Source organism: Adelges cooleyi, unplaced genomic scaffold, assembly GCF_023614345.1.
Source record: "Adelges cooleyi isolate 19-005CV unplaced genomic scaffold, UGA_ACOO_1.1 ACOO_flye_CR_arks_rails_tigmint_CR_PRNA_651, whole genome shotgun sequence".
Taxonomy (NCBI): Eukaryota; Metazoa; Arthropoda; class Insecta; order Hemiptera; family Adelgidae; genus Adelges; species Adelges cooleyi.
The window spans coordinates 12,928,657-12,938,859 of NW_026096352.1; positions in this window are offsets into that span (position 1 = coordinate 12,928,657).

A 10,203-nucleotide genomic window follows, 5' to 3' on the forward strand; every position below is an offset into this window, starting at 1 on the left:
ATGATATACAAAACTGAATTACAAACTACTGTTTTATTGAGAAAAAATCGTACTAAAAAAAAAAACTACAACACACTATAGCGGTATCATTTGATATTCAGCATGCTTACAAATCGCATTAAATCATTTATAGAGTTTTAGTAATTCTTTAAGACCATTCCTACTTCATTCGTTTCCAATTTTTATTGTTCTTTATTCGACGGTTGTCTTTATTTATTTAAGCAATTATCAGGTTAACGGTAACATCGAGTATTGTATGTCTTATTCATCTATATTGGTGTGTAAGATCGATAACAGCTTTCAAAAACCAGACCCTTCGTGTATTCGCTATGAGGGCTAAAACGTAAATTTCTAATATTTATTTTTAAAAATATGAACATTTATACCTACTTCAATAGTTTTTGTAACTAATTTTCTAAGATACAATTCAAAATTGGTACTTGAGCTCCCATATAAAAAATTGTAAGCTTTTTCAATTAACACAAAAAAAATTAAATCCGTTTAATAGAAAAATTAAGCGTTATCTTAACATAATTTCCATGACCTAATCAAACCAACAGTTTATTTTTCAAATATTGCCTCTTAATTATATATACAGGGTGATTTATTAAGGATAAGACACTCAAATATATTTTAAAATAATTGAAATTTTGTAGTTTTTCTTTTTAAAAAAAATTTTGTTTATGTTATCTTACAATATTATAAAATTAATAAATATTTATCTTTTTTAGTATTTTCTTCAACTTTGAAAACCTAAATGTTAATTAATTAATTAATTAATATATATTTCTGGGACAAGCCCAAAATTGACAATATATACAGTACAATATTTAAAAATGTATAACAATAGAACTGTAACTAAACAATAACTATAGTAATATAATTTAAAGTTGAAACATTTTATTTATTTAATTTATTTACACAGAGAAAAGAGAAAAATTATAAACAAGTAGTGAAGGCGTCGGTGTTTGCAGTATTCATTAAACGGTTAAGAGGTGAGTTTAGGGAGTAGTTTGTAGAACAATGGGGGATAAGGAACTGAAAGGAAGAGCGTGTGAAACGTACAGGGTTTTAAAGTTAAATTCAGAAGGGAGGGTAGGGGAATCAATTTTTCTGGACAGAAGACATTTAAGGAATGATAAATCAGCCGTGTGCCTAAGATCAGACAAGGAAGGAAGGTTAAGAAAGTTTTGGATAGGAGAGTAATCGCGAGGAGGACAAGGGATGCGAAGACGAAATGCTGCCACTCGTAAAAAGCGCCTCTGGACTCGTTCAATCATATCTCTGGCCCCAGATGAAGCAGGGTTCCAGAGTACAGAACTATATTCAAGAATGACACCAACGAGAGCACAGTATAAGACTTTGAGAGGGATAGCAAGGCAAAACTCAAGAGACGTACGATTTAAGAACCTGAGCAGTTTAAATGCCTTGCAGCATATCTCTTCGATATGCTTATGAAAAGTATCCCGAACCGAGTCACCAGCGGATGAAAAGGGAATAGATAGAGTAGGGGAAGATAATATAAGAACGAAGACGTGAAAACGTGCTTACTGTCTTCTGACAGTAAGCAAATATTGAACGATATTAACAAAATGTTTATTATCACGTGCGTGTTAAAAAAAAATAGTGCATATTATTGATAATTGATAATAAACAGTATAATATAATAATTGAAAGCTAACATTACATTAGGAATATTCAAGTAAACACAAGTTATTTAAAATTAAAAAATCATTGTTACATCAAAACATTATAAAGAATCAACTAAAATATAGTTTTATGAAAATTGGGTGTAAAATTACTGAAATCAAATTTTTCACATGTTTTACAAATGAAAGCTTCGTTTAAAGATTAAAAATTTGGTCGGAAAATCTGATTGCTTTACGGGCAACAAAATGTAAAATTCAACAATATAATATTATGTTAAATTGGTCGGGAGAAACCAATCGGTATGACGTAGTTTGGAAGAGAAAACAAATTGTAACTCACAAGTATTAAAATGTGTAGCATAATATTAGTGTATTTTTTTTTTTTAGCAGGTACTCAGTTAGACACGTATTTAGGTTCATAAATATTAACAAACAATATAATAATACGGGCGTTGTCGAAATTTTAAATACAATTTAGCACAACTGGTCTGACGAGTATTTGCCACAGTAATCGCCGTGTAAGTACTCAAAAAGCAATAAAAAAAAGTACCTAAAAAATTGACCTCTGTCTGAAGCATATTCATAACAGTAAAACGTGGAATGGACCAATTGGGGAATTCGGAAATTTTCGTTGCTATAAATTGTACTCGTATATGATAATACTTTTTCATTACTATGCATTTTCCAGCACTACCAAATTTCTAAAGTAAACCAACTAACCTACATGTGAGTTTCTTTTAGAATTTGTATACACAATAATATTATATTTTCACATATTCAAAAATATACTAAACACACCAAAACGCACGTGTGTCGTACAAGGTAATTCGGTTTAGGATCTAATATAAATTATAATGTATAAAAATACAATATTTAAAAAAAAAAATGTTATTTTTTTTAATAAACATGTAATGAGCTTTATAGACATAATTGCCTAAAATTTAGGCTCCGCGTGACCTTAGCAATATATATTTAGCATGTTTTACACAAACACATCAAATATGTCTATACAAAAAAAAAAAAAAACACTAACCAATGACGTTTTTCTCTATGTTTGGCCTATGACAATTATAAATAGTGAGGTTACTTTTGGGTAGGTACTCATGTAAAATTGTCAACCGCAACACTCTCTAGACGTGTAGAATCGTCGGCTCTAGCTATTATGCAGATTAAGATATTACTCAATTTGACATGGGCGTTTATTGATATTCTAATTACTTTAATTGAAATAGAGTGATATGACATGCGATTTTACAATATATTTTTTAAAGGCTTATAAGTTATAAAAAAAATAAAAGTTAGGGAAAATACCTTAGTTATGTAACTATATGAGTATGTAAACGTGTATTAGGAACATTCAGTTTTCAAAGTTTATTAAGTAAATTATACAGTCAACTGTACTCCTTAATGTATAGTTAATGTGGCGTTTTCTCAACGGACTAGTATCCCACAACATGTAGATTCAAATTATAGGTTTAGTTTTAAGCTTCGATGCGAAGCTAAGTATATGACCCTAAAAGTTACGATAAGCAAGGGAAGTAATTCTTAGTTTTATGGAGGCAACTAACTAGTATGCGTCCAAACACATAAAGATCTGAAATAATTTTAGAAAGGTATTATTTAGGGCCGAAAATTAAAATTGTTTACTACTTCCCTTTGGAAATCGAGAAAATCACCCAAAAAATATACATATTTTACAACTTAAAATTCAGTGTTATAACTTTTTTAAAAATTGTCATATTAGTTTTAAATATTTATGTATGGAATTTTCTTTAGATAAAGTACCGTCAATAAACGTTGTCAAACCAAAAAAGACTCTTTCCACTAGAAGGTGAAACTATTTCTTTATTTCTCTTTTTCATTTAGGTCTTAGACCTTAATTTAGAAAATTAGACTGATAATACATCTAGAGTGAGCTATAACATAATACATAATATACGATTTTTATAAAAATCTGTAATGCAATTTTTTTTACTAAGGAAGAAACAAAAAAAAAATGAAAATTGCACTTTCGCCGTTGTAAATTTCTAGGTAAATTAGTATGTGTGATTGAATCAATATCTATTGATTCATTCAGTTTTGAAAAATATTTTCATTATATTGTTAATTACGATTTTTGGGTAAAACGGCAACACATGTTTATAAGCAAACGATCAATTCTTATACTTAAATATGATTTTAAGCACATTGCAGTTTTTCACAATGTTTTTATTTTTTATTTTTGTACTTCTACCATCTACATGTTTGCCTTGAAGACTTGTGATCTTTTCCATTCCAATCTGCTGCGTCCTCACTTTTCTCGACCCCACTGTGCTGGCTTTTTAAAATGTATTATTCGGCCAACATAGCATTATGAAAGATGCTTTTTCAAGAAATTATTTCAATAGCTTTTTAACACGTGTTCTTTTCATTTAATTTAAAAATCGGCTTATATATTTTTGTAAGGACCATTAAATTTGTTTTAAAATTATATATTCTATAAAAATATTCAAACGGGGACCTCTGGCTATGGTTACCCTAGGTTTTTTCAACTAGTCTTCTACGTATATTTAATGCGATCTGTCAAATTTTTTACTCAGACATTTGCTTTTTATATTTTACTCCTAAATAAACCCATCCATCTACATAGCCACTCACTCTAAAATATATAAAGAATCACATACTTAGCAAATGAGAATTACCGTTTAGAGTTTTTTATGATTCAAAAGTTTTACATATAATAAGCATAACCTTTTAAAAAACGGCTTAGACGTAGGATTTTTTTTTCATAGTTCAATCGAACAACAGCGAGGAGTCATACTATGATAAATAATATCACTTATTTTAATAAAAAAAATTAAGATTTGTCTATGTTACCTATATCTGTAAGCTGTTTTGGTATACAGAATATGTAAGTTACAAGACACAAACGTTGTACCTTACGTTAAACACAAATTTATAATAATAGCATCAGTATAATTTATAATGATTAATGATAAAAAATAGTTTAGTTCTTAGTACATTTAAGTTCTAATTATAGTAAATCGAAATGTCTATATACCTAATGGTCTTGGCCATGATCAGTAGTCTAGGTCTAAGGTTGTACTTGTAAAACAGATTGTTTAATTATATTGAATTTTGATTGTTAAATAATATACAGTTATTCATTTATGATAAAGAGCTCTTTTATATTGTATTCATGATAATAATATTACTATGCCTATCTCAATCCATTAATAATAGAGTCAATACTAAAAAAAAGACTAATATTATATTGCATAAAATATATTTTTATTCTAACATAATTTTTATACTTTTCAAGTATTTTATCACACATGGCGTAGATTAATGTAATTTAAGCAACGACATTAAACGTGTTCATTTAAAAATATATCTTTACTTTCGCCTATAATTAGATGAGTACAAATAAATAAGCATATCAGCAGACCTATGCAAGTAAATTTCACTACTATAATCAATTTGTATAGGTAGTTAAATAGAATTTGGTTTTAAATAAGTTTATAGAACCAATATTGATTTACTAATAAAATGTAACTAGCTAATAATAAAAAATAAACTTACAAGTTAAATGAGTAAATCTAAAGCCCTTAAAAAACGTTCTTCTATAAAAAAAAAAATCATTTTTTTTGTTGCTTAATTGAAATCATACGTTTGTGGTATTTGTTAGGACTTAGGTTGATATGACTAATGGCGTAAAATTATATTTTGCTGATTTATAAAATATGTTAGTATTATTCAACAAATGATCGTATAATTTTCTCTTTTATTTTTATCCGTTTTCAATAAAATGATTATACCACGAAAATAGCCGTAATGTGATGATACCGCATGTATGGGTATTCTAATAGTTTACAATATCTGTTACAATTTAATGTATAACAAGCGTTGTAAATTATAACAAATTATTTTTCTTGTATAAGATGTATTTATATATCTAATGAAAGTTATTATACACCATATCCATGTTAGGGGTTGAGTTGTATTACATCAATGCTGTTATACCATTTTCATAAAGTCATATGATAATAAATATCATTAATCGCATTATAAATTTGTTATTTAAAAACATTTTAATTTGTTTATTCAAAATATATTTGTGTGTATGTGTGTGGAGCACTTTTGGATATTGATTTATCTTATCAACCTCGAACATTGTGTTCAACAGTAAATACTAATAATAATATCTTCGGAAATAACATATTTGACATATTTAATTTTCGTTTTTTTTTAAATTTTGATTAATGATTTGTTTAGTACAAATATTTTATTTTTATAATTATTAACATAGTAAGTTTATCTGTGAACAAACTAATTATAAATTATAATTAATCACGTGCCACCGTATATAAATTAATATTATTGAATGACCTCTACGGAGAGAATAAAAAAAAAAGAAAATTATTAAAAAAATCTTCCTACTCAAAAAAATTATGATGAGAATATGTACATAATTAATAATAATACATTTACGTTATATAACTATGTTTAAGTAGGCTTCAGATAAACATTTTTATACAACTACAAAACGATTAGAAAATTTACTACTTTGAACGATGGCTCAAAAATCATTTTTTATACGAAATTTTGAGTTTGAACAAACTTGCCATTGGTTTATTATGCAGACTGTTTTCGTGGTTCACTCTATAATGTTAAACCGGATGCGATAGTGGTAGGCACGTCCTTGGGGTAGTCAACAGTATAGACTCGACATCATAAAGCATAAATTAACATTACTTATTTATGTAGAAAAAATATTATTTAAATTCATATTTGTAGAACAACATGATTTTGCCATTGGAGAAATAATACAGATGAGAAGTGCGAGTATTGTTCAATAACATCATAATAAACTTTTTGCCTCTGATTTCTATAAGTTTTGTGCGTTGGAGATTACGTTTTTTGAAGACAGTAAGCTCATTAAAATTCAAAAAACTTTAAAAATCGATAGATTTTTCATATAAATTGACCGACTTATAGTATGCAAATTTCTGTACATATTCATACACTACGAATGATACCCAGCAGCTAAAATTAACTCTGCTCGCTGATAAAATTTAATACCAGACGATTGTCCGAACGCCATAAACACATCTCATAGTACTATAATAGACTATGTTGTTCTTCCCGGTTGCTTATTATAATAGCTGATGTCTAATTGTTTTGTCTACTGCCTACGCTAGTCGTTATCCACTAGTTTTAACGCGGTTTCCGTCTAATCTTAGAAGAAAAAAAATTCTTGATTGATTATATGCTGTATTTTTCGACGTCGCATCAGCACTTATTAATTAATTCTACAAATTATGTGACTCGGGTTCCATTGGAACTAAGTATATTTGTCTGTTATTAGTCCCACCATACTAGCAAATTGCGCCTTTTCTGTTATACTTTGACTAATACACGAAACCGAGAATCAGATCGGTCCAAGTCCATTTTTTAAAAAAATTGAGGTTTTGGTGTTTTTCTATGTAATTTTTTGTCCTGAGTTATTTTACCTGGATGGTTTAACGCGCTAGAATGGATATTTTTTGAGATCTTTTTATACATAAAAAAAATATGATCTAGGTCCGAAAATGTGATCACTGCAAAGAATATAATCCAAGTGTAGGACGTAGAACGTTGGATCTTACAAAGTTATTAATGGAAAGTCAAAAATTCCTCTAGAGCGAAGTAATCCAAGTCCTGAACAATAATATTATTAACGTAACATACACATAGCTAGTATAATTTTTTAGTAGATAAAAAATATCAAATTGTATCTCTTCTTTTTTTTAAAAACAAATTTATTTTAATACGTAAATATTTGATGAAGATATTAAAAAAAAAATGACAGAGATTTCAGTTTTTTGGCTCTCCTGAAAAGCCGACTTGGCTACGGATTCTCAGGTACAAATATCTAATTGTCTTCACTTGTTACTTAGCAACTATGTTTTATCAAAATGTTCAATCATTTACGGTTAGATCGACCTAAATAAAAGTTCAAAAATCAATTATTCCCCGCATTACATTAATGTCACACGAATGAGTGATGTATACAACAATAATATGTAATATTTACAAACCTACAAAAATAATGGATAAATGTCGGTGTGCGTGTGGTACTTTTGGCGGGCACGTCACTCTATATATTTATTTATATTAGTACACAAGTGCAGTACTTAATAAAAAATGCATCTACAGCAAAATATTTTGCATGGCATTTTAAATATTAAGACCGTTATTTGTACGTCATTAGATAAGCATCGATTGCGTTTGTAACGACCGAGATTAGGCAAAACGTGTAGTGTTTTAAATAATCTTAATTAATTGACGCTATAGACAACTATAATAATAATAATAATAATAATAATAATAATAATAATAATAATATATTATTAAGAAAATACGCTGAAGATAATATCATCTTTGTGAATTCGCACAAGTATCTACTCGAATGGCTTCGTAACACAACAGTTAAATAATTTAATGTTCACTATATTCGCGTATACTTAAATAATATTATAACAGTTAGCGGCTGTCTCATACTAGAAAAATACAAAAACCACAAACCTAATAAAAGTTCTATAATAGTATGGGTTATTTTATTAACTTCATAAAAAAAGAATACATTTTTTAACTGGTCAATAACCAGCTCGGAATAATTACTTTTAAAGTTCAAAATTTAGGACGGGAAGGTGAAGTGGAGTATTATTTTTATCTTTACGCATTTCTTAACTTAACTACTTAAGGACCTGATCACACTGAGTCCTGGAATCACACAGTACAATCTGAATGGCTGTATGGTTGCTGACTTGTTGTTAGCTGTGTATGGAAACAAGGTGATTTTTACAGCTACAGCGCAATGCCTTAAGGCTTGAAATGCCATATAAACTGCAATGGTTCGTTTATCAAGAGAAAAACTGTTCATACAAAAATTATAATTATATAAAAAAAACTATTAATATTGATATACACGTCTCAACAATTTAAAAAAAAAAGTATAATTTGTATTAAAAAACTAGTCGGTACTTTATAATATATTAATAGAAAAAGTTTGTAACAATTCAAATTTTTGTTACAAGGATGGTTAGTAAAAAAAAGTTAAAACATTATTATAAGTCTTTTAGAAGTTTAAACGCGAATAAAACGTTATGAGTAATACGAGTGGGAATATTCGATTATTTGATTTGTTAATTTAAACATAAATTAATGAATATGTATTTCTAAGACTTAATCCAGAATCTTCTCTGTTCTCTGAATCTTTGTTTTATCACTGCTATTCAATCCCAAACACTCATTTTGTCCTTCGCACTCATCAATGCCTTGGAATCCTTTGAAAATGCGAGGTGTCGCTAAAGGTAGACGAAAAGCTTGATCAATATTTTTATGGTTAATCTCACTTTTGACTTGCATGCAAGTCTTTAATACACTCGTTTGTGAGTGTATTAAAAAATAATATAGTATGATTAAAAATCAGCTTGGCGTGCTGTAGTTATGCCTTAGATAACACTATTACAATATACGTACTATAGTTATCTATATGTATCAACCTTGACGCTAAATTATAGCACCTATATAGGACTCTAATCATGCAATTTGTTTTGTAAACACGGTTTGTCGACTTTTATCTACACGACGTGAACATTATTGCGTTTCGATCCATGCCATCAGCTGTTGCTGTCTTATTTAATTACAGTAAAATGCGATGCGTTGCATTAGCCACGTTGTCCATAGATACACGTTAAAGTACATCCCCGATAACCGAAACAGTCTTCGACATCATCTGTTTGGACGTTGAGTCCTTGGGCTTTGAACATCACTTTGAAACTAGAGCAAGCACTCTGATTTCCCTTTTTGAATAAGAAGGTTTGGCACGGTTGGGCAATTCATCCCAAAAGCAAACTTCGTTCCAAACAAATTTACGGCTGTCAAAAAAGAAACAGTTGCCTCCCCATAGTCCCTCACGTGGAACATGTCCTCCAGTTAAATATCCAACTATAAGATTGGCAAATAAAATAACACATTTCCGAATTTCTTAAAGTCTATTGTTCTAGAAAGTAGAAACATACTTATTTCATCGAATTAAATTTAACAACATTTATGTACATTGCTGTTTTACGAAAGCGTTAAAGGGGTGAGATTAAAATAATAATCAACCTTAACAAGGGGTTCTAGCTCTCTGAGCTACGCCACACCCTTTATGTTTATACTACAATAATGATTAAACAACTGTTGTGAAAACTAAAATAACTATTGGTGTAACTACAAAATCTAGTCGTCGCGGATGCAGCCAAATTTCCGTTAATGCAACAACATTTTTTTCTATATAATGATATGCTGAAACGAGCTTCAGTTATCACAAGTTCAATTTGTATAAACATTAAAAACAAAATTTAATGGTTATAGTTATTAGATAACATTTAATAATATGTTATAGATCAGGAGAGCGAAATTAAAGGGGGGCTGGGTGAGCAACTCAACCCCCTAAACTTACCCGAGACATAGAAGTTATCGAGCAGAGTGAAGTGCGATAATTCTGTAGGTTTTTATCTCTTTATTACCTAATGCTTGAGTTTAG